The following is a 26,584-nucleotide window of genomic DNA, read 5'->3' on the forward strand; positions in this document are numbered from 1 at the left end:
TCACAAAGCCATGCTGTCCTCTGTACAGTATCTCATTTTCATCAATCCATTCCTGTATTTTTCCCTTGACTACTTTCTCCAAGACCTTGACAACGACTCCTGATATGCTGATCGGTCGGTAATTTGCAACCATAGTCTTGGATCCTCCTTTATGCAGTGAAACTATTTTCCCCTCTTTCCACGCCTTCGGGTCTAAGCCAGACCTGAGACTCAGATTAAACAACATGGTCAAGGGCACTGATAATTCATTAGCCGCTTCATGCAAGACCCGTGCCGGTATACCATCCAATCCCACAGATGTATTCACATTAAAGTTCTGTAATAGACTATTCACCTCCACTTCATTCATCACAATTCCCATATAAACTAATGGTTCCTTCATTTTTTCAACGTCACCACCTGGATGATATACTTTTGCAAAGTGCGCGCTCAGTAACTCCACTATATCGACTGGTTCAGTGAACTCTTTACCATCGTCATTCCTTAAAATCATTTTGCCATGTACAGTTTTTTCTTGCTTGCAGCATATTGAAAGAACTGTTTGGGATTCTCTTTTGCTTGCATAGCTAGTTTCCTTTCATAATCGGCTTTTGCTGTTTTTACCACACTCGTTACCCTTCTGGCCTGTACTTTATACCGTTCGTGTGCCTGCAGGTCACCCCTTTCTTTAAATTCCCTCCATAGTTGTTTCTTTTTTTGCAGCTCAAGCATAATGGTGTTATTCATCCATTTAACCCCTCCTTGTTTCACTATTCGGACCTTAGGTATACAATCAGCCATAACCTCCTGTAAATGCTCTTTGATCACTTCCCATGCTCTATCGACGTCCAGCCCTTGCAGTTGTACATGCCATGGCACTGATCCAAGCAATCTCCTAAGCTTGTCATACTTGCCAGCACGGTAATTCCACATAAACCTGTCTTAATCACAAATTTCACACCTTTAGCCACCTCCCAGGTCAAGACCTTATGATCACTCTCACCAATAGGTGGCAACATGGTCATATTCATTACAGTCAAATTCTCAGATACTATTACCAGGTCAAGCACTCTCACACCCCTAGTATTTTCAATTACATGCTGTTTCAGATAGTTATCCCTTAATAATTGAATAAAATCCATTTCCTTCCTCACGTGTGTCCTCTCCTCCTTCCAATCAATGTTACCATAGTTGAAATCCCCCATAATAATTACCCTCCTTCCACTCATTTCATCAATTTGTTTATGCATACCATCTCCACCATCTATTCCATCACCTAGTCTATAGCAGCACCCAACTGTATATTTTATTCTGCCAGTATCAATCTCACACCAAATAGCCTCAAATGAGCTCCTTTCACTATCCTGCAATACTTCAATTCTCCTTGGCTGCAGTTCATCAGCTATCATCAATAACACCCCTCCCCCAATTTTATTCTCTCTGTCCCTCCTAAACATACTATAACCTACACATTCTATCCCACTAACTATATCATCTTCCGTCAGCCATGTTTCACTAATGCCAATAACCTGTGGCCAGGAAGAGCCAATCAAGGCCAAAAATTCTTCCTTCTTGTTCCTAATACTCCTGGCATTAGTATACATGAATTGCAGTGTTCCCTTTGTCCCACCCCTATCTTGATGCGTTATTCTAAATATCCCATTCCCATTTTTTGTCCTTTTTGCTGGCTCAGGTACATTATATACATTTTTACACTCAACTGTCTCACTGATGTCTGGATATCCACTTCCCCCCCTCCTTGGTAGTTCTAGTTTCCCTGGTTCTGCACATCCATTTTCACTTCATTCAGCAACACTTTTTCCAGTCTCCGCACCCCAAGTCCATTCAAATGCAGGCCATCCATCTTGTATAAGTCCTTTCGCCCATCAAACTCATTCCACACGTCCACAAATTCCACACCACGCCGTCCGCATAACCTGCGTATAATATCATTTGCGATTATGGCCCTCCTTCTAAACTCCTCTCTGTCATACCGCAGTAACAGACTCACCATTCTAACTCTGTCACTCTTTTCTTTCGCTACCTTTAACAATACTTTCAAGTCCTCTCTCATAAAAAATTTATCACCTTTCAATTCATTCGTACCAGCCACAATTGTTATTTCTTTCACCCTCTGTTTTTGCACTCTAATGCTCTCACTTACATCCTTAAATTTCGCACCCGGTAAGTACGATTTAGTTACACTCCCATCTATTACTCCTCTTAATAACGAGTCACCATACAACACTCTCTCCTTCATTTCGGAAACTCACCCACGCTGTTTATTTACGTTAGCCGAATCACTCTGGAAAGAGTTTTGCAGGTGCTCTAATTGCCGCTGTGCATCTTGTATCACTGCGCGCAGCCTAGCGATCTCACTTCCTACAAATAATTCCTCATTTTTTTTATCATTCAAACCATTTTCTCTTTCTATATAATTGCTCTCGCTCTTTCTTAGATCACCGCTCACATTGCCATCTTGTACACCGCAATTCCCTATCGATCCACTATTTTCACTCGCATTCTGGCTTTCTTCAACCATAACTGTCTCACAACCTGACACATACTTCGACTCCTCACTTTGCATACACTTTCTACACATTCTCCCACCACTATCACTTTCAATCCATACTCCAGCCTCATTCGGGAATGCATTTATCCACACACTAGCCATCATTCACACAATATCTTAAACTCATTCACTGATGAAGCATCACAACCACCTCTACAAGCAAAAAAGCCTAGTCCTAACACACTTGCTAACCACATTCTTATACGACTTCCACTGGGGATCCCTTGTTCTCTTCCCTTCCTGCCATGTACTGAAAAAAGTCTTCAGTGTTAATCCTATAAAAGCCCTTTAATAACTTAAATGCTTCTATCATGTCTCCTCTTTTTTCATCTATCAGACAATTTTTGAAGCCTACAGACCTTCAATCTATTCTCGTAAGAACCATTCCACAGATCTGCCTCAATCTTTTTCACTCGCCTCTGGATCCTCTCCATAACTTCACCACGAAATCTGGGTGTCCAGATGCTGTGTGCATTAGTCCAGATGTTGCCTTATTAAAGCTTATATAGGGGAACAATCACCTCTATCTCTGTTTGTTAGTGTATTCTTCAACAACCACATAATCTGATGTGCTGTTTTGGTTCTCTTTGCAATATGCCCTCTAAACTTCAACTCCCTGTCCATAATCACACCTAGTCCCTAGCCTCATCAGGTTCCTGCAGTTCCGTTCCATCAATATTGTATACAGCTTCTGATCTCAATGAAAAAGGGAATTACCTTACACTTGGCCACATTCAACTGGCAGCCGTTTACCTTTGCCCATAGTGCTAGTCTGTATAAGTCTTGCTGCAGAATCTCTGCATCACCTTCATTTACCCCTTTGCTCTTCCCAGTTTAGCATCATCAGCAAACAACTGAATATTTCCTGTCAAATAATTCTCTATATTATTGATATACAAATTAAACAACAAAGGACCAAGTCTGAGCCCTATGGTATTCCACAAGTCACTTACCTTCTTCTCGACTCGACTCCTCCATAAACCACTCTTTGATATCTGTCCATCAGCCACCCTCTAATCCAAATCACCAGATTCATATCCATACCCATTTGATATATTTTATGCAACAATTCTATGTGGAATCTTTTAGAATGGCTTTGCACAGGTCTAGGAATATCACTAAGTAGCCATTTCCCTTAACCAACTTCATCACTTTATTATAAAAAATAAGCAAATTACTAAGGCAAGACCTTCACAAAACCATGTTGTCCCTAACAGAGTAACATATTCCTATCCACCCAGTCATGAATTTTGTTTTTCACCAACTTCTCCAATACCTTAACAACCACTCCTGAGATGATGATTGGCCTATAATTTGCCTACTTCTGTCTTGAAGCCTCCTTTAGGCAATGGAACTATTTTGCCTTCTTTCCACTCCATTGGCACCTTTCCAGTACTAATGCTTAAATTAAACAGCTTGGTCAGAGGAGCTGATAATTCCCTCACACATTCTCATAATACATGGGCCAATATGCCATCTTATCCCATGGCTTGTGTTCATATTGAGGTTCTGCAATATTTTAAACACCTCCATTTCTTCTCTCTCTATTCTCCTATCAGTCAATATCACACCTGGCATTGCAATATCATCACCTAGATGGTACACCCCTGGAAAATGCTCACTCAGTAATTCAGCTATTTGATTTGGTTCTGTTACCTCTCCACCATCAGCACTTTTAAAAGTCATCCTTCCATAGTAATTTCTGCTTTTACATGCCACATAGGGAAAGAACACCTTAGGGTTTCTTTTGGCCTCAACTAGCTTTCACTCATAATTAGCTTTGGCCTTCCTTACCATACAGGCAGCATTTTTGCCAGTGCTCATGGACATACAGATCACCTTTATCTTTATAATCCCTCCACATTTCTATCCATATTCCTATCCACCCAGTCCTGAATTCTGTCTTTCACTAAGTTCTCCAATACATTAACGAACACTCCTGTGATACAAAATGGCATATAATTTGCTACTTTCACAATTACACCATTCCTACTGCACAAGAAGTAGGGTATTTCCACCAAAATTAGATTTTACATTTGCAAAACAGACAAACTGACTAGAGAAAACAGGCAATGAACAGACATAATATAATAGTCTCACAGGCTTAGTTGATTCACCCATAATTCAAACCAGTCAAATCCTCTAATTATTCAATGACATGCTATGCTGTATCTAGATATAATTATTTCAATCTTTTAATTCACATACCTGCCTTCTCACTTAGTGAATCATGGTGATCACCCACTGCAACATTAAATGATTACTTTCATTGACTGTAGGCGTTGTTGTTGTTATATTCCATCGAGTCGTTTTTGACTCCTGGTGATTCTATGAACATATATTCTCTATTCAGATCTGTCCCTGGCCATATCTTTCAGAATTTCCAAGCGCATTCCAGTTGCTTCTTTAACTCCATCTACTATCTAATTCTTCGTCTTCCTCTTCTCCTGCTTCAATTAACTTTAGCAAGCATCATCATCTTCTCCAGACTGTCATTTGCTTGCATATGTCCGAAGTATGACAATTTTTGCTTGATGATCATAGCTTCAAGGGAGCAATCTGGCTTTATTCTGTCTATCACTGATTTATTGGTTTGCTTTGCAGTCCATGGTATTCTTAGTAAGTGTCTCCAAACCCATAATTCAAATGCATCTATCTTCCTTCTTTCATTCTTTCTCGGAGTCCAACTTTCACATCCATACAGTACCACAGGGAATACCACTGCTTTCACGATTCTGATTTTTGTTACGAGACTAATATCTTTATCTTTAAAGATCTTGCTTAACTTTGTCATTGCTTTCTTTCTAAGTAATAATCTTCTTCTAACTTCTTTAGTACAATAACCATATTGATCAATTCAGGATCCTAGAAGCACAAAATTGTTAACTGATTCCATTTTCTCCCCATCTACTTCAAAATCATTAATTTCACATGTTGCTATAACTTTTGTCTTTTTGAGGTTAAGTTTAAGACCATATTTTACACTTTCTTCTTTAAATTGCATAATAAGTTCCTCCAAATCTTCTTTGCATTCTGCTAGCAAGGTGATATCATCTGCATACCTCAAATTATTAAAATTTTTTCCACCAATTTTAATTCCAACTGAAGACTCCTCCAGCCCTGCTATTCTTAAAATGTATTTGCTGTACAAGTCAAACAGGTATGGAGATAAAATACATCCTTGTTGCACCCCTTTACCTATTGTGAAATACTCAGTTTCTCCAAGATCTGTTCAGACAGATTCCTCAGAAGGATAATGAAATGCTTTGGTACTCCCATTTTTCTTAACACATTCAATAGTTTCATATGATCTACAAAGTCAAAAGCCTTGCTATAGTCAAGGAAACAAAGGTAGACATTCTTTTGATATTCCTGTGCTCTTTCTATTATTATTACCACAAGACCCCATGGAGTCAAAGACTCATCTGGGAGGTCCTTTTATCACACACACACATTTCATCATACAGTGTCTTAAACACACTGAAATTCCTTGCAGACACCACACTCTCATGCAAGGCATTCCAATCATTCACAACTCTGCACGAAAAAAACCTGCCCCTCACTACCCTACTCACAAGCTCTTAATATAGTTTCCAGGGATGACCTCTGGTTCTCCACTGATCTCCCGCTATTCTCTGTAGAACTTCTCCACCATTGATCCTATAACAACCCCTTACCAACTTGTAGGTTTCGATCATATCTCCCCTCTTCCTCCTGTCCACCAGACTCTGCAAATTACATCGTCTCAATCTTTTCTCATACTCGACATTCCAGAGGTCAGAAACTACCTTAGTCAGTCGCCTTTGGACACTTTCCAACATCTCTTCATCCTTCTGAAAACCCGGTGACCAAATCTGGGCACAATAGTCCATGTGTGGCCTAATCAAAGCCTTATACAACGGAACAAGAATCTCCCTACTTCTACACGTCAGTGTCCTCCACATTATTCCCAGAAGCCTTTGTGTAGTCTTCACAATTTTGGCAATGTGTCCCCTAAATTTTAGATCCTTATCCACTATCGCCCCCAGATCTCTTATTTCCTCTACCTCCAACAATATATTCTCACCAAGCATAAATTCTGCATCCCATCTTTGTTTTCCAAATTTTAAAACTTACATTTTGCAACATTAAACTCACATTCCCATTTCCGTGCCCAATCACTCAATTTATTCAAGTCTTCTGTCCAAGGAAGCAGTCACTTTATTGTAATAAGTAAGTAGATTACTAAAACATGACCTCCCTTTAGCAAATCCATGCTGTCCATCAAAGATAATACCATTGTTGTCAACCCAATTCTGGATCCTAGTTCTCACAAGCTTCTCCAACAACTTAACCACAACACCTGACACACAGATAGGCCTATAGTTTGATGCTTGAGTTCGATCACCTCCTTTATTAAGTGGCACAATTTTGCCATCCTTCCATTCCTTAGAAACTTGACCAAGTGGAAGACTCGTATTTAAAAAATATGTCAAGGCAGGTGTCAACTCCCTGGCACATTTCTTCAGAATACGTGGTGATATATTATAAAGTCCCACAGCCTTATTTACATCTAGTTTCCTCAACTTCCCAAACACCTCTTGCTCACTTACAGTCAGTCTCTCCTCCCCATTATCAACTGCTCTCAATCTCTCCATGAAGTCACATTCACAAGATTGAAAGATCTTTATGAACTCCTCATTAAGTATCTCCACCACAAATTCTGCATCAGCTGTCTTTATACCATTTTCTCCAATCAATGTCATCCTTCCATAATCATTCTTTCTTTTGCTGGCTACATATTGAAAAAACTCCCTAGGATTCGTTTTGGCTTCATTAGCTAACTGCTGTTCATACCTCTCTTTAGCTACTCTCACCAACCAAGTCAGCCTCCTTGCCTAGTCTTTGTAGACCTCATGAAATTGGTTATTACCACTTCTCTTATGCTGCCTCCACAATGCCCTTTTTCTCTGTATCGCATGCTTAATCTCTTTATTCATCGATCATACACCTACCTTATTTACCCTTCTCACCTTGGAATACATTTAGACATTGCATCTACTAGACAGTTTTGGAAAATCCCCCAAGCTGCATTGATCTCTTTTCCAGCTAACTCCTCATTCCACATTATACCAGCAAGCTGTCTCCTGAGCTCTTCATAATCACCCCCCCCCCTTGTAGTTCCACATATACCCTTTTCTCACAGAGGTCCTCACACTGCTGGCTACCATCCAGGTAATCACCTCATGGTCACTCTCACCAATTGGTGGATGATTTGACACCTCATTTATAATTACATCCTCTGATGAGATGACCAAATCCAAGACCCTTAATCCTCGTGTGCCCTCTGTTACATATTGTCTGAGGTAGTTATCCCTCAAAAACTCAAGAAACTCATTTTCTTTACTTCCAGTTGCTATCTTATCATTCCAGTCTATATTGCCATAATTAAAATCACCCATAATGCTCCCCCTTTTCTTATTTGCTTGGCTAATTCGACTATACATTTCACCATCACCACCATCCACATTACCTGGTCTATAACAACATCCCACCAAGTATTTGATTCCATTCACCTCTATCTCACACCATACTGCCTCAAAACCACTGGCTCTATTTCCGTCTTGCATCTCTACTTTGTATGGACATAACTCTTTCTCTATCATCAATAGCTCTCCCCCTCCCTTTTTACCCCTTCTATCCTCACGAAACACATCATACTCTTCCATCTCTATTCCTGTCAGGATGTCATTCTCTTCTAACCATGTCTCACTTATTTCGACAATCTTTGGGTGAACAGACGCAATTAGTGCAACCATTTCATCTGCCTTGTTTCTTATACTTCTAGCATTGGTATACAAACACAACAGCTCATTTCTAGATCTACAGCTAGTTCCACTGATACCACTCACTCAATGTGATTTCTCCATGCTCGACTGGAGCCATTTCCCTTTCTGCTTATTCATTTTAGAAGCCTTTTCAATTCCAACTGTTTCCTCTTTATCCTTGGTCATCCCATTCCTTTCCTGCCGACACATGCTCTCATCTCCTCTTGGAGCATCCACCTTTCTCACACTGTGTACCCATACACCCTGAGCCTCCTCTTTTCCCTGCTCCTCTTGCACACCCATTCTCTGATTTTCTATACTCATACCACTCACTTCCCCATTCATATCCACTTCTTCAATCTCTCCTGTCTTACTCTCCTGCTCTTCCACATCACTCCTCTCTCGATCTGATTCATTCTCTCTCACTCTACTCACTTCTCTACCTTCCAGCAGCAGTCTCTCCAAGTGACTCACACCATAACCACTCAAATGCAGTCCATCGCGCCCATACAGCCCACTTTGTCCCTCAAACTTATTCCACACATTAACAAACTGTACTCCCATCTCCTCACACATTTCAGCCAGCATATCATTCAGAATTCTTGCTCTCCGCCTCATTTCACCACAGTCATACCTAGGCAAATTATCCATCTCACAGTGGCGATTTGATCTCTTGTTCCTCTGCTTTTTCGAAAATGGTTCTTTTCTGAATGATCTTAAGTAAAACTTTACTTGCGTGAGAAATCAGTGCTATAGTTCTGTAATTTTCGCACTCTCTCTCTTGCATCGCCTTTCTTCAATAAAGGTATATAAACTGATTTTTTCCATTCCCTAAGCCATTTAGTTGTGATCCAAATTTGCTGGCATAGAGCTGTAAAAATTTTAACTGCCTCTTCTCCCAGGGCTTTGAGCAGCTCAAAAGGTATTCCATCTCCTCCTGGTGCCTTCTTAGTGGATAACTGTTGCAATGCCCACCTCACTTCACTCTCCAGTGGTACTGGTTCCTGTGTATAATCCTGCTCTTCAATTTCTCAGTAATTTTGGAGTCCTTCTGTAAAGGGCTTCTGTATACTCTTCCCATCTTTCTTTGATGTCTGTGAAGTTTCTGTAAAATATCCTTTGTGTTTACTTTTCAATATTGTCACCTTGGCACTAAACTTCCCTGTTAGTTCTCTGATCATTTTGAAAAGATCTCTTGTTTTTCCTTTCTTGTTTTCTATTTGTTGGAAAGTATTTTTTCTTGTCTCTTCTGGCTTGTCGTTGAAACTCTGCATTCAAATGCCATACCTCCTGCAAATTTCCTGTGGCCTTCATTTTCCTCCTTTCATGAGCAGTTTTGATGGCATCTTCTGACAGCCATTTAAACTTCTTCTTACAAACAGTTGGAATATTCTTCTTTGCTTCTGTTTTAATTATATCTTTAATCTCTTCCCATAGTTCATCTGGTTCTCTTTTACACAAATTGAGTGTGTTGAATTTGTTCTGTATACTAATATTGTATTCAGCTGGTATATTTCCAAGATCATATCTGATCGACATTTGTGCTGTTTTCAATTTCCATAATTTCACATATATCGTAGCCACTAATAACTCATGGTCTGTTCCACAGTCTGCAGCTGGACAGTTTGTTGCTAACAGGTGTTAGCAACAAATTAAGAATTCTCTGCACAAGACTCAACTAGTCTCTTCCCTGCAGTGTTACGAATACCTAAACCAAAACGACCTGTTACCCCTTGTTCCTCAGTGTCTCTCCCACTTTTGCATTCCAATCTCCGATAAGTAGCTATAAATCACGCTTTTTGGGTGTTGCATCTATCACTTCTTGTAACTTGCCATAAAATTCTTCAATGTTTTCTTCTGGTGCCTCTGTAGTTGGTGCATAAACCTGAATGATAGTCATATTCATTGGATGTCCACTCACTCTGAGAAAAATGATTCTGTCACTCACTGGATTATAACCTAATACATACCTAGCCATCTTTTTCCTGTAGGCATTACAGATACTTTTTTAAATGTGAATCCCATCCATGAAATGTTATAAATTTATTCTACATTTAATATATCTGTGTGGACTAAAGGGTTACAGTTTCCCAACTCTCAGGCCTCCAATAACCAAGGCAATAATCCCACACAAGGCAACAAAAAATCCTCTAACACCTAAAATATTTATTATTGCAATAATAGAACATTTATTATAACATTCTGAGATGATATCACCAAGTTTATGATCTATATCAACTTTTTTCTGTGAATTAACCTGATCTAGTATAATAAAATCTTTGCATTTAAGACTGAAATTAACTCCACTGTTGTAAGTGAAATGCAAAATATGGCAAACAGAGATCTGAAAACTGTGACAAACTAGTTCTGCTAAGATTATTATTAAGAGGGACCTCCAAGGAGTCAGCGACTCTTTGAGGTATTTATTCCACATTATAAAATGTTATAATACACGTATTCTTAGTGCTGAAAAAAAAAATTATCATTTTTAAATGAGAAATACACTCATCAGTAAAACTTTTTTTTTTAATTCATATATTTCTATATAAAACTGAAATTGCAAAATGAACTTAAATTACACTGCATTACAATCAGCAATGTGAATACTATAAATTATTAAGGACTAAAAATTGACAGTAACCTCAACAAAAAAATACATATTTACTAGGTATTGCACAGGGTAAAATTAATGCCATCTAGAGTTTTCTGTTAACCATTCTACAACCCATGATGTACGAGCATCAATCATAAATTAGAGTCAATCCCCACTACCAAATTAACAATGGTCGATGAAATATTCAACCATTCTTAGACTGATATGTTTCATCCAAATTAAACAGGCGAGTATCTAGGGCATTCATCTCTCCAATAGGCCAGTTAAGAGATTCTCTTAACTATATATACCTCTGTCCAAAAAAGAAACCGAACTTCTCGAAAATACAAGAAACTAGTGGCGACACCTGTTGCATCTTTGTGTTGTCAAAAGCGGCAACTTTCCTTAGTATTGTGTCAACTGCTTCATTAGAAGCCGAGTTATAGTGCCAAGAGTGACAGTATGTTTTGACAAACGGTCGGAAAATGAGTTTCAAACAGAGAGCTGCGATTGACTTTTGTGTTAAACTTGATAAAAGTTTTACCGAAACGCATCAAATGCTTCAAAAAGAATACGGTGATAAAAGCTTATCCTGTGCTCAAGTTTACGAGTAGTTTAAGCGATTTCAAAGTGGTCGTGAGACGCTTGAGGATGACGAAAAGCCGGGGCGTCCAAAAACTGGACTCAGCGAAGTTAATATCCAAAAAGTGCGTGCTTTCATCGAAGAAAACCAGAAATCGCCCGTGAGATTGATTGAAGATGAATTGGGGATTCCAAAATCAACTGTGCACAACATTTTGACCGAGAGTTTGGGGTCTTCGTAAATTGAATTCGCAATTTGTTCCCCACAAGTTGACCGACGACCAAAAAATGTATCGAATTGAACATTGTAAGGCCTTCATTAAAACCGCTCGTAAGGACTCGAACTTCCTTGAAATGATCGTTACTGGTGACGAAACGTGGTGTTTTGAGTATGAGCCCGAAACAAAGCGCCAGAGTGCTGAGTGGAGACCACCAGAAGAGGGGCATCCGAAAAAACGTCGCCTGGAGAAGTCAAAAGTAAAGACAATGCTAATTTAATAAATTAGACTTAATTATGTATGTTAGTCAAGTAAATAATAGTTTAATATCCGATATGTTTCACGGACTACTATCTGTTAACATTTTCAAGGATACACTGGTAAGCAATGGAAAGTAACAAAAACAAGGAAACTAACCGACAATTCTAAAAATTATATAAAGTTATCACTGTGCGTAATACAATACGCGTGTCGCAAGTACAACGTTTTATTTGTTGAGATATTTATTGTAATTTTCATGAAAGTTCATTTCTTGTTGGTTAAATGATCTATTTAGAGTTTTCCATATATCTGTTAAGATTAGGCCTTGATTCTTATTTGAGTTACCTGTTGAACGGGCGACTGTAGCAGCTTCTTTGGATGTTCTGGAATGGTAGTTCTCTTCTATGTAGGGCATATGACTCATATCCCATTCAATATTATGGTTGGTAGAGGCGAAGTGGGAAGAAAGGCCTGATATATCTTGTCTGTTATTCCTTACATAGCCTATGTGTTCTTTCTTTCTTATTTCAAAACTTCTAGATGTCTGTTTGATGTAATTGATACCGCATGAACAGGGTAAGCTGTAAACTCCAGAATATTTGTAGAAAGGATGGCTATCTTTCGGGATCTTATAAACTTTTGAATGGTCTCAATAAGTTTGAAGATTACTCTGATATTATATATAGTTTTAGAAGAAGAGCTAATTTTTTGGATATGGAAAACTAACAAATGGAATTGTTATAGAGCTGATGTATTGGGTTTCATCTCGTTGTCTTTGCGGTATGTCATTAAAGAGAATCTTGTTGATGATTCTTGTAAGGTAGCCATTAGATATTATGACAGATATTAGTCAGTGAAACATGTCGAATATTAAACTATTATTTACTTGACTAACATACAGAATTAAGTCTTTAATTTATTAATACTAGTGGTCAAGAAAAAGGTCATAAAAATGCTAATTTATTTCTACGATTCTAAGGGTATTATCCACAAATAATTCGTTCGGCCTGGCCAAACGGTCAATGGTGAGTTTTATCTCGAAGTTTTGAAGCGACTGATAGCGAGAATTCATCGCGTACGGCATCAATATCGTGACGACCGACCGTTCGTCAAAACACACTGTCACTCTTGGCACTATAACTGGGCTTCTAATGAAACAAATCATAAACAGTTGACACAACGCTAATGAAGGTTGCCGCTTTCGACAACAAAAAGATACAACAGGAGGCGCCACTAGTTTCTTCTATTTTCGAAAAGTTAGGTTTATTTTTGGACAGAGGGTGTATATATACATCAGGGATGTATATTCAATGTGTGCTAGGTTTGCTGTGCAGATCCACAGAATACCAACATCACTAATATTATATTTTTGCATTTATTCCTGTTAAAGACTTCCCTATTTGTTTCCTGGTTTCACGTGATTCTTAAAATTAAACACGATATGCTTCATGATCATGAAGTAATCACCTGTGTTGTGGCTACTCATATACAGGGTTTTGCGAGGAAAGGATATATGTGGAATTATAAGGCTGGTGATTATGACAAGCTTAGGGGACAACTTCAAGCTATAAGATGGAATGAGGAGTTGAGCGGTAAGGAGATAAATGCTGCATTGGAAAGAAATACATAACAGCATCAATGTACGAATGTATCCCAAAGGCCAAATGGCTGAATAAGGTAGGTGTAAAATGGATGAATGTGGAGCTTAAGCATGAAATCTGGAAAAAGAAAGTACTTTGGCGGAAGTACAAGATGAATAATGGTAATCAGTAACATTATTATTATTATTATAACGGGCAACTCCAAGGAGGCCTAACATCATGTCAAGAACAACTATTCCACATTCACACAGTATCTATCATACTTCGCCTTGAACTCATTCATAGTCATGGCACCAACAAGAGACTCTGGAAACTTATTCTACTCATTCATCACTCTCCAAGTAAAAACCTAGCTCTCGCCCAGTTTTCATGGATGGCCCCTAGTCCTCCCACTACCAGTCCTGTTCTCAAAAATATCTTCTGAATTAATCTTATAGAAACCCTTCAGTAATTTGAATGTCTCAATCATATCACTCCCTCTTCTGCCTATTAACCAATTTCTGCAACCCACAAATCTTCAACCTGTACTCATAAGGTTCATTCCATAGACCTGCTATCATCTTGGTCGCTCATCTCTGCATTTTCTCTCCACCTCCTCTAAATAGAAAGAATAAGCCACGAGAGTGATTCAGTTAGTATATGGAAAACAAAAGTAGAGTATGAACAGAAATTGGCACATCAGGCTAAGAAAAACCCTAGAGAGTTTTTTAGATATGTGGCAAGTAGAAGGAAGAATGATCATGGAAAGATGAAATTAAGGGATGAAGGTGGTAGAATGGTGAGACATTGTTGAGGTGTTCAGTAATCAATTTATAAGTGTGTTTCATCTTGATCAGGGTGGGATCATGAAGAACTTAAGTGTACAAAACATAGGAGAGAATAGCTTAATTGTGAGTGAGCAGGAGGTTTTTGAGGAAATAAATAACCTTGATGTTAATAAGGCGATAGGATTTGATGACATATTACCACGCATCTTAAGGGAATGTTCCAGGAAACTGGCAGTAGCATTGGCATGCCTGTTTAATAAGAGTTTTGCAACAGCAGGTTCCAATGGGAGTGGAAGGAGAGTAAAATTGTTAAACTGCATAAAGGCAGTGATAAAGCTGTAGCTTCAAATTATAGGCCAGTCTGTATATCTGGAGTTGTGGCGAAGGTCCTGGAGAGATTGGTGAGAAGTAGGATAGAGAAATGGTTGATAACAGCAGTATTCTCTGTGGTTATAAGCATGGGTTTGTTAAGGGGAGATCATGTTTCACTAACTTACTTATATACTATAACAAGGTGACAAATACCTTGGACAGAGGGGATGCATATGCAGTGGTGTACTTGGATTTTGCAAAGGCTTTTGATAGACTGGCACACGACAAGTTCTTAAATAAATTGAAGCAGATGTGATTGCATAACAGACTTCTGTGTTGGATCAGTGGTTGGCTGTCACATAGATATCAGAAAGTTGTATATGGGGTGCAGTATCTCGAAAGAGAAAGGTCACCAGTGTTGTGTTGTGCTACAGGGGTCAGTTTTGGGGCTATTGTTGTTCAATTTGTATGTTAATGATATGGGGTCGGATTTAACTAGTGATATCCAGCTGTTTGCGGATGATTCAAAACTGAGGAGAGCAATGCACAGTCAGGCTGAAGTTAATGCCTTACAAGAGGACTTAAATAGATTGCATGAATGGGCACGCAAGTGGAACTATCAGTTCAATGTTGCCAAGTGTAAGGTTTTGAGATTTGGTAAGCAACGATTGGATGCAAAGTAAACACTTGGTGGGGAAACTTTAACAGAAGTAGAGGAGATGAAAGATCTAGGAGTGATGGTGAACAAGGACCTGAAATTCAGCGGCCACATTGCACATTGCAAGTTGTGAAGACATCACATCAAATAATGGCAATAATGCGGAGAACCCTGACATGCAGAAAAATAGAGATTATGATTCCATTGTATAAGACCTTGATCAGGCCTCATGTGGATTATTGTGTACAGATTTGGTCACTAGACGTTTTCGTGGTGATGACGATATGTTGGAGAAGGTGCAGAAAAGATTCACAAAGGTAGTCAGTGGTCTTTGGAATGTGGGGTACGAGGACAGATTGAGAGGATGTAAGTTGAAGAGCCTCGTGAATAGAAGGAAGAGGGGATATGATTTAGATATATAAGCTGGTCAGGGGTTGTTATCAGGTGAAAAGGGAAGAGATTTTTCATAGAATGGGAGAGTGGAGTAGAACAAGAGGTCATTGCTGGAAACTGTATAAGGAGGGTGTGAGCAAAGGAGTGAGAAGCAGGTTCTTTGCATGGAGGGTGGTTGGTGAGTGGAATGCATTACCTGAGTGTGTTGTGGATGTGGACACACTGAATCAGTTAAAGACGCAGTTGGATGAGCATTGTATGCAATAGTGAGTAACTCCCACGATGAGTCTCTGACTCCATGGAGGTCATATGTTGATAATAATAATAATAATAATAATGAAGAGGACACTCTTCGACATGTAAATATTGCATTATATTCGCATTAATAGCCAGGGTATGTGGTCACAAATACAAACATCTTTGAGCCCTTTGAATAGACGTACAGATGATGCATTAGGTCAAATTATTAGCAATCCAGATAGCTTTAAACCACCAAGAAGGCGAGGCAAGTTGTGCACTGAGACAATAGCACCTAGAAATGGCTGTGATTGGTTATGATGTCGACCAATCCAATTGAACCTTGTTATTTGCATGCCTTGCTGTTTTTGTTTTCTGAGTTTCATCTGTTTTGAGTGCATGAATTGTGAACTGATGTGTTTATTAGGACACCAATATAGACAAGTTTTTAATTATTATTATTATTATTATTATTATTATTTGACACTTCCAGGGAGTCAAAAGACTCATCGAGGGAGGGAACCTACTCTACAACTCTGTCTCCACCACAATCCACCAACTGACCGCACTACACCAACGCCATCTATCACTAGTATTTCCACAGACAAACAGAAATATCATGCACATGGCAGATTCGAACCCACAGCCTTGTGGCTGAAGAGCGCATACGCTAACCACTCGGCCATCTTGGCTGGCAGAGTGGTTATATAAAAGTAAATTAATATTAATATATATATATATATATATATATATATATATATATATATATATATATATATATATATATATATATATATATATATATATATATATATATATATATATATATATATAAAGTAATATACAGAGAAACCACTAACACCTTTGATTCCCTTGTAGGGAGTAGGAGAGAGAGTTTGGCAATATATATAACTTTTTGGAGACAGAGGGGGTCAGTTCAATCTGTACTGGAGGCCAATTAGAGATACCTGGCCCAAGACTATCACTAACATCATATGGCATGCAGTGAAGAGAAGCAGCTGGCAAGTGCTGCCATCTCATAATCCCTAATCCTAACACAATATATTTATTGTCTGAGATAGTGTGGGTTCTACGGTAGATTTTCTTGAGTTTATAGAATGAAAAGTCCAAGTTTCCAGGAGGAAAAACCTGTTTGTTCATGCCAGAGATCGACTAACTTGGGAACCGGTCGAAGAAAGGCTTAAAAAATGTTCCTCTAGTCGGCAAGAAGATTTTAACCTAGGTTTTCCTTCGAGCAATCAAGTGATGTGAAGTGCAAACGCCACTTACACTGAGCTACTGAGCCTGTATAGCTCAGTGGATGTGACGTTTGCACACCACGGCGCTTGACCGCACAAAAGAAGACTTTGTTTCGAATCTAGTTGTAGATTAGAGGAAATTTTTCTAAGCCTTTTTTCGACTGGTTCCCGAGTTAGTCGATCTCTGGCACGGGCAAGCGGGATTTTTCTACTGGAAACTCTGATTTTTCGTCCCATAAACTCAAGAAAATCTACCGAAAGAACCCACATTATTTCAGACATTAAATATATTGTGTTAGGGTCAGAGACCACGAGATGACGGCATTTGTTGAGCCGTCTCTCTTCACTGTGTGCTGCTTAATTAGTGATAGCCTTGGCCAGCTATCTCTGATTGGCTACCAGTGGACATTGAACTGCCCACTCAGTCTCCAAAAGTTAGATAGGGCTAAACGGCCTCGCTTACTCCCTATACTAAAAAGGCGTTAGCTGATTTGTTATTATTATTATTATTATTATTATTATGTGACACCTACAAAGAGTCTGAAGAACCCATTGAGGGAGGGCACCTACTCTACAATTCTCTGTCTCCACCACTCAATCCACCAATTACAGTGAATTGCATCATCTACAAGGGGGTCGGCAAACCTTTTGTACTGTTGACCCCTTCATGGAATCCTTGATCTCTCATCGACCCGCATTTCATCAATATGCCACCGCACTGTCTTTGTGGTTAAAGGTATACATTTTTAAAAACGAGTTGACAGTCTCTCTTCATAACGGTTTCAACATATCTTTAATGGCTGTATGATGATTTCCTCACCAATGGTATGTGGTTTTCCTTTCTTTGCTACATTAAGAGAGATACTGTATGATGCCTTCAGTCCTCTTTCATAATTTCCACTGGTAGGTGCTTTTAAAAATGTCTTTAAATTTGGTCGTTTTATGATCTTTTCTTTGAGTGATCTTTTATGATCTTTTCTTTCAGTGCCTTAGACTTCAGTTATGTCCTAAGACGCAACTCATGTCTAAGGCACTGGTTTTTAATATATAATTTCCTATAAATAATTCATAACTTTCATGCCCATATTTACAATGGGGAAACAGTGTTTACGATCTACTTGATTTTCTTATTAGAGCAAACCTCTTTCAGATGGTCTTTCATCTTTGCAAGCTTCATGGCATCATTACTGAAAATATTTTCACATAATAGGCACATAGACATTGTTTCATTTTATACCATTTTATACCATAGTAAATATGGGCATGTTATTCCCATATTTACAATGGTATAAATTCAAATTTTAAATACTCTTGCAAATACTGACGGCACTTCTTACTATTGGGGGAGGTCATTATGGGCACTATAACTTTAAAAAAATTACACAGTAATTTCAACAGTAATTCAAAGTTATCAGACCACTGAACATCACTCTTATAGCTATGGGAGATAAATAAGGAAACCTTGATTTGTCTCTGTTCAAGTTGTCTTCATCGGGGAGAGCGTGCGCTTCTCCCTCGTTGGCTCAGCCGATCAGTCGGTTTGCATTGCATGTTTACTAGTTGTTACTCAAAATCGTTTTAGTGGTTTATTGACCCTCTAGACATTTATTAACCCCCTTGAATAGCCACATCGACCCCAGGGGTCAATGTCGACCCCTATGCCGACCTATGATCTACACCAACGCCATCTACTGCCCACCACCACTAGTATTTTCACAAACATTCATGCCCATGGCAGGATTCAAACCCACAGCCTTTGGCTGGAGAACGAATACACTGACCACTCAGTCAAACTCAGGTCTAAGGCACTGGTTTTTAATATATAATTTCCTATAAATAATTCATAACTTTTATGCCCATATTTACAATGGGAAACAGTGTTTACTATCTACTGAATGTGCCAATTTCTGCCAGAGCTTTTGTGGTTAATATAATTGTAGACAAAGGAGATAAGCCTCGTCCTCCTCTTCAATTAACTATTATATTTATACCTTTAAGTATTTCAAATAATATACCAACCAAAAAGAGCATTCTCCTTCATTATTCAAATTAAGTGGATATTGAATCCAACATTATTTCAAAGCCGAATAGAGAAACTACAAGAGTTTCAGTGAAACTACAAGAGTTTCATGCCGAATATAGATAGAAACTATAAAAGTTTCAGCGGATCCAAGCGTAAGCAAACCTTTCATGACAGGGACAACTCGTAATAAAGGTGGAGTAAGCTCTGATCACTATCCATGGGAAATACTAAGGATAGTGATCACATCTTATTCCACCTTTACTATGAGTTTCCCTTGTCATGAAAAGTTTGCTCAAGCTTGGATCAGCCGAAACTTTTATAGTTTCTATCTATATTCGGCATGAAACTCTTGTAGTTTCTCTATTCCGCTTTGAAATAATGTTGGATTCAATATCCACTTAATTTGAATAATTTTGCATTGCCGAAGTGAAGCCTTTTGACTCTCTTTTTCAGATATTCTCCTTCATTATTGTTTGCTGATATATCTTAAAACAAACACATTTTACCCAATTCTACGCATATGTGGTTACAATTAAAGTATTCAGAGTTATCCTACAATTAATTGCAATGAACCAATTGCATTTTTATTGATCAATGAAAGTTTTAAAAGATGCGCTACGCACTCTTAAAACTTTCATACATCAATAAAAAATGCAATCATACGGTCAAATTGACGTGAAGTTCGTAGCGCGGGCTGCATGAGTCGCACAACAGCACACCCAACCGAAATGGGCACGCGATGCCACTGATATATAATGGAGTAAAACCAGGTTTAAAATAACTTGGTATCTTTAACATATATATATATATATATATATTGTGTATATATATTATTATTATTATTATTATTATTATTATTATTATTATTACTACTACTACTACAAGAACACACCATGTCTAAATCCAACCCTATTTGCACAAAAAAAAAAAGAAAGAAAAAAAAAGTTAAACTGTAATAGCAGTCGAAGTCTTTCAAGCACGTACCAACAAACAGTAAAATCAACACCTGGCTTGTGACCACTATAGGAACACAACCATGAAACCACCACCCTCTGTCATCTATTATCTTCCTCAGATAAGCTCTGCTAAGCTTCGAGGAAGAAAATTACTAACTTGCAAGTATCTGTTATACACACCTGTAATGCGTTATAAATATTATATACATATAATTACTACAGCAACTATGTATGCAATTCATCTGAGACATAAAAAAAAAAAAAAAATTCTGTATAATCCTTATTGTAAATACTGTAAATATTATTATTGTATGTAACTTATACTGAGACATAATAAAAAAAAAAAAAATTATTATTATTATTATTATTATGTATATTCTAAAATCAAAAATTCTGTATAATCCTTATAGTAATTATTGTAAATATTATTATTGTATGTAACTTATACTGAGACAATAAATTGTTTTTAAAAAAAAAAAAAAAATTATTATGTTACACCTCCAGGTAGTCCAAAGACTCATCGAAGGAGAGTGTGCCAACCGCATCGAACGATTGTCCCTTCTAACTACTAAGCGCGATTAAACTTGCTTAACTTTTTGCGAGCTATTAGTAGCAGAGGCTCTACCAATCGACCAACCTTGTATGGAATACCTTATGCACAAAATCATATGAATCAAGAATTGTAATAAGAAATTTTAAACTGCTTTGATTTGGTAATCAAATTTGGAGATGAATTTCATCATCCAGTGTGAGATATCGCGTGGATAAAAAAAAAAAACTGTTTATACAGTAATATTTTGAGCTAGGTGCAGAGTCGTTGTGTAGGTTGGGAGCAGAGCAATCCTGCCTGAGGCGCAATTTCCGAAGGGACGCCATTTGGTATCATAGAACTTTTTTTAATTTCAGTTCTGATCTCTGTCTCAGCTGGTATGGTTTATAATAATAATGATAATCCTCCAGCAAAGAAACCCACATAGGTAGGCCTACAAGCAAGCTCATTCCATCATCCTCAACAAAAAATTAGGGTGAAATCTAACGAAAATAAAAACTTTTTCGTTCTTATTCCGATTCGTGTATCATGTTTAATCACTTCCTCCAAAATAGCCACTCCAAAAAGATACTAAAGAAACATTTTTTTTGATGAACTATCCCGTGATAATCCAGAAATTAATTAGAATGGCACAATATTCGAACCATATATTGGCAATGCATTAAGAAAATACCCAAAAGATTAAAGACAGTCAACATCAGAACAGCCTTCCAACTAATCAACACCTTGTGAAGTTTTCTACAGTCCCCTAAAAACAAAGTTCCATTTTATAAAATCGAAATGTATACAAGATTCAATGTTCTTGTGGAAAGATGTACATAGGTCAAACTGGGAGAAGTTTCGAAATCCATAACAAAAAACATATAGCCGATGTTGAACACAAATGGGAGGACAAAAGCGGACTCATAGCACACATCGTCAAAGAACATCACATGGTAAATTGGCAAGAACTTTTCTCAGTGCCTTACTTAGAACAGAATTACGTCGACAGGTTGTTCAAGGAGTCCTCAGAGATCATTCATTCAAAAGACACCTTAAATAGAAATCAGTAGTTAACTGCAAAGAAGGGGGTCTGGAAAGTTCTGATAAACACTTAGAACAAAAATATTATTAAAGCAACTGATATAACCACTAGAAAGAACATACGAGGACAGTGGCGCACCCAGAGGGGAGCCAAGGGCCCTTCTTCCGAAAGAAAAAGGGGAAAAAGCAGTAGAAAATTTCCCAAAAATCTTTTCCTAACTAAAATTCTTTTTTTTTTTATGTTGTGTCATGTCTTCTATTTCTATACTACTTATGAATTAGCGATCATTACAGATGCTCAGTCATAAGTCATATGCCATGCTTAGTGTGTATTCTCAAATAGTCTACTCAACGCGGGCCCTCTTTCCCAAGATTAAATCCTGAGTGCGCTACTGTACGAGAATATATAAGAATATAAGTTACCTTCATAACTCTGCTACTAGTATGTTCTTTCTTGTGGTTATATTAGTTGCTTTAATATCATTTTTGTTCTAGGTGTTTATCATAATTTTCAAGCTCACCCTCGTAGATGCAAGCCACCTTCTGCCAAGCAGCTTCTGTCCTTATATTTCACCTCTCTCTCTCTCTCTCTCACACACACACACACACACACACATACACATCCTGATGCTACAATGATAGCATCTCCTAAAAACTTCTTGGTATGAGTTTTCTCATTTAACTGTTGTATAAAGGGCAAATTATCAATAGGATGCCTCCTGTGAAATTTCGCAAGAAAGACACAGAAAAGTGCTCTGCAACATCTCCTAGCCTTGATAGTATTCCTCCAGTTGTACTAAAACTTGTGCTCGAAAACTTATACCCATCCTATATCGTCTTTCCAAGATGTCATACTCATCAAGTACTTATATGGCAGCTTGGAAACAAGCTCCTATCTAACCTGTTCCCAAAACAGGGAGATAAAAGTCAAACAATTATTTCCAATCATTGCCTATTGCTCTAACCACAACAGTCCCTAAAATAATGGGAAAAATAATCAACAGTCAATTCTTCACTATTAAAACTCACCAACTACTTAGTGACCTTAATATGGATTCCGCCATTCTCCTTCCACAACAGATCTAGCTAAGCTCACCCACCATTTGATGCAGGCCATGGAAAAGTTTGGAGAAGCTCAAGTGGTTGCACTTGATACTTCCAAGGCATTTATTTGATCGAATGATGGCATTTTACCATGATACCATATTATGATATTCCTGGCTACCTCTATGAATGAATTGCCAACTTCGAATCCGGTCGCACTGAGCGTCATGGTGGATGATGGAGATTTTTCAATCAAATTTTTCATTTGCTGACAACAGTACTCTCAATTCCTCTTACTCATTTTCTAATTCTAGTAATGCTGATAATTAGTGACTCGAGATTTTCTTTAACCAATGCCCTAAACACTGATCTCGCTACCAACCTCAAATGAGATGAAAATAACATGGCGAACATTAATGCCACCAAAATGCAGCCGCCCTATCTTATTTCCAGGAAGAAAGACAATGCCTCAATCTTCCTCACTTTCGACAATATTCTGCCTGCCAATTAGGACCAGTTCTCTCTTCTTGGATTAACTGTTATTAATTATCACATCTAATCTACTTATCCTGACAAAAGCACGTCAGATCCATAGCCTCTTTAGTCTCCGAATAAGTATGATATTGTATTCGTTCTGAACAGACAGTACTTCTCTTGCCCAATTCTTGACACTTTACAAAGCTCACATCCGCTCGATCTTAGAATGCTGTTCTCTCATTTGGTGTGGTGCACCAAAACCCTCTCTCAGAATGCTTGATTATATTCTGAAGCGAGCAATTCGCTTAATTAGTGCTCCTTCCTCATCGACTGCCTCCTGTCGCTTTTCCATAGATGCTCTGCTAATGTATTGTCTCATTATAGGTATTTCCATGGGTTCTACTCCAATGAACTGGCTACCACATCTCTCCACTTTCCTCATCATGTAAGAACAGGAGAAAATGCTAGTATACACCCATATACAGTTCAACTGCAAACTCATCCACCAAGCTTCTCATCTCCCGCTTTCATACTGTAAACCTCAGCTCTTTGGAACAGTCTTCCTCATATGGTTTTCCCAATATCGTTAATTCTCATATCTTCAAGACACAATCTTTATAGATTTTGTAACTGGAGCAAACTTACATTTTTGGTAAATATGTTTTGGATAATGTTGAAATATTAAAATTTAAGTCAAAGCAGTGCCCTAATATATATTTATATATTTATTTATAAATGAGTGCCTCCCCCCACCCACACACACGAAAGGTCAAAAGACCTATGACATGACAGTGCCGTGTGTAGGCACTCTGTCATGTCATAGGGGCTAGAAAGAAGAAAGGAATTTGTTGATGTATCTTAAAGACCTGAGGATTATAATCATTGGGGAAAACTGTATGGGGAAAACGAGTATTTGTTGGTGTTCAATTCCTGTTCAATTTTATTAGCCATTAGGAAATTTGGTTTCCTTAAACATATCGTCTGCCAACATTTTGTATTCATTCTTAAATGTATCAACAGTTATGAAAACGCATAAGTTGATTTTTCATAATAACACCAAAAAAAAATTATTTTTATTTTATTTTATTATTTTTTTGCTGCTTTATTAGCTCCTTTAGAAAGTTATACAATTAGCTAATAATATTATTTCCCAGAGCATGTCATATTATGATCTCCTCATTCATCATCACTTTCTTTTGAATATTATGATAGTATTCATCATAAACGAATCCTTTTAGATGTTCCTTCCTCGTCACTAAACGACTGTTCTTTAAAACTGGAAAACAGTTTAACTATTCTCCAGGAATAAGCTCTGGAACTAGAGAAATGGAACTAGAGAAATACCCAAGTCACACAACATGTTGGGTTCCAGACCACCGTCCTATAGCGAATCATTGCCGTTTTTTTTTCCCGGACTTGTAAATGCATGTAATGGTTTAATAGCTTTTTTAAAGCAGTTATATAGTTATGTGCATAAATGTTATAAATTAAGCATTTATATGCCGGCCTGATTGGCCGAGTGGTTAGCGTATCCGCTGTCCAGCCTAAAGACTGCAGGTTCGAATCCCGCCGTGGGCATGCATGTTTGTGATTGTCTGTGAAAATACTCGTTGTAGTGGTAGATGGCGGTGGTGTAGATGGTAGGTGCGGTTCGTTGTAGTTGGTGAATTGAGTGGTGGAGACAGTTATAGAGTCTTCACCTTCCTCGATGAGTGCTTGAACTACCGGCAGATGTCACGTAATAATGTGGTTGGTGGAAACTCTCCGTTTCCACCAACCACAGCGAACCGTATCATCTACACCAACGCCATCTACTGCCCAACACCACCACTAGTATTTTCACACGCAATCACAAACATCCATGCCCACAGCGGAATTTGAACTCTCAGTCTTTTGGCTGGAGAGCAGATACGCTAATCACTCGGCTAGGCGACACTCTGAAACGAATGCGAATTCAGTTACATGTTCGAGGATGAGGGGGGGGGGATGACCTCATCGACTAACATTAATTGCACTTCGATATTAGGGCAAATATAAAGCACCACGCAAAACAATATATTAAGAGTATTTGATAATACCAGAGAACAGTGCTCAAAAATTGATGGTACACTTCACTATATCATCTAAATTCAGACTATATTCATACATTTAAGAGGCATTTCAGATGAATCAGAAAAAGTTTTAACATACCGGGAACCACTTAGCCAAAATATAAAAGGTAACACAGTTGATACTACTAAACATTTGGGAGAATGGATAACTATAAATCAGGTCGCCTTAAAATAAAAATAAACATATATAAAATAATATAATACATATATATAATATATCAACCCAAAAGAGCTTTAAAATGCATTATTGCGATCAGACATGTATTATCCCATAGGTGACCCCCGTAGAGCAACAAATTTCCTAGGAATTCTATAAAAATGTATAAAATAATTCCTTAAAAATTAAATATTTTATTTTTATTTCATTAATAAAAAGAGCCTGTGTAGCTCAGTGGATGCGTGCAAAAATGAAGTTTACGCCTAACATCACCAAAAGCCGGAAGTCAAAACCCAAAGAAAAAAAATTAGCTAAGAGTCCGGAAAGAAAAGGCTCTAGAAAACTTTCAACTTTCTAACTATGACTCACAATCTAAAAATCATTACACTACATGTAAACGGGCTAAATAATAAAACATCGATTCAACTAACAGTTAATTTAATCTTTCAACACAGACCCGATATACTTATGATACAAGACACTAGACTACACAACAACACTGACCCATCAAACAGCTTCAAATACAAGTTACAAACAATGTACCATATCGTTGCCAAAGAGGCTCAGACCAATGGAATAGGTGGAGTTACTACACTAATAAAAAAATCGGGTAACCTCCAAATATTATCCCATAATGTCGTAATCAGGCATAGAGTTCTGGAGGTCGAGCTCCTTTGGGAGAAAAAAATACACAACATAATTAACATATATGGACCAGCCACACATAATCATAAGACCACCTTCTGGGAGGAAGTGCGACACTATATTCAACAAAAAAAATAACCCAATAATAGCAGGAGATATGAACTTTACAGAACAACCACAAAAGGATCAAGAACACCCAAACTTACTTCCGCAGAAAAATTTCACAAGAGCTTTCACCCACTATGGCCTATCAGATGCCTTCAGAATCTTGCATCCCCAAAAGAAGGAATTCACATATTTTGCACCCGGAAACGCCTCTAGAATAGACCGCATATACATCCAAACATTCAGAAATATAA

General features: G+C 37.9%; 1 protein-coding gene across 1 annotated transcript in view; it reads right to left on the reverse strand.

Annotated features, from left to right (window-relative positions):
• LOC150096624 (CD109 antigen-like) overlaps positions 1–26,584 on the reverse strand; it is a 930,782-nt gene that overhangs the window by 884,513 nt on the left and 19,685 nt on the right. The window lies entirely within an intron of this gene.

Source organism: Typopeltis vanoorti, chromosome 18 (assembly GCF_054136105.1).
Source record: "Typopeltis vanoorti isolate ZY-2024b chromosome 18, IOZ_Tvanoo_1.0, whole genome shotgun sequence".
In the NCBI taxonomy this organism is placed as follows: Eukaryota; Metazoa; Arthropoda; class Arachnida; order Uropygi; family Thelyphonidae; genus Typopeltis; species Typopeltis vanoorti.